The following is a 757-nucleotide window of genomic DNA, read 5'->3' as shown; positions in this document are numbered from 1 at the left end:
ATTAAGAGCTTCTATGCAGACTAACCACTGAAGAGCCACAGAGGGAGGACTTGTTGTCAAGATGTGTGAATGTCTCTCATTTATTGTGATTTTCAGTGTATGAGCTTTTCACATCAAAGCTCATGCATATTGATTTTCTTCACTTTCACTGCACTTGTTGTTCATAACAAGGCATAAATCCATACTGTATTAGGTGGCTCTCAATTACAAGCACCATGAGTTTATTATTTTATTTTTTATTTGTATTCTGTTAAAGATCTGAGATTTCCTCCTGTCATCATGTCAGCGTGACAAGTTTTTCACTTATCTCGTTAAAAGAATAAGGTAAAATTGGAAAACAGAATTGTTTGACAAATTTCACTGCAGCAACACTTTACAGTGATACAAATTTACATATTGAATAAAAACAATAATTTAATAACTCATTATTGTTAATAAACTATAATAATAATACATGTACTAAGTCAGACCTTCCCAAAGTGTGGGGCCCGCCCCCTAGGGGGGGCGCAGAGCCATTGCAGGGGGGGCGCGGTATGAAAAGGGTAAAAAAAAAAAAAATAAAACAATGCTTGGACACTGCTAGCACGGGGCTCCTACACAAATGCAAAGCAGGAGATGAAGCATAGCTGAATATGTTTCCAAATCAACCTTATTCTAAGACAAACACTAGAAAATATGGTGAAGCATATCTTCCCTTTGGTTTCACCTGCACAAGTGCCGAGGTAGGTCTCCCCTGCTTAACTGGTCTTTCCTTTGT

The sequence above is a fragment of the Pundamilia nyererei genome, unplaced genomic scaffold, assembly GCF_000239375.1.
Source record: "Pundamilia nyererei isolate P.nyererei 1_Seehausen unplaced genomic scaffold, PunNye1.0 scaffold00001, whole genome shotgun sequence".
NCBI classification, from domain to species: domain Eukaryota; kingdom Metazoa; phylum Chordata; class Actinopteri; order Cichliformes; family Cichlidae; genus Pundamilia; species Pundamilia nyererei.
Note: the sequence above shows the minus strand (reverse complement) of the source record.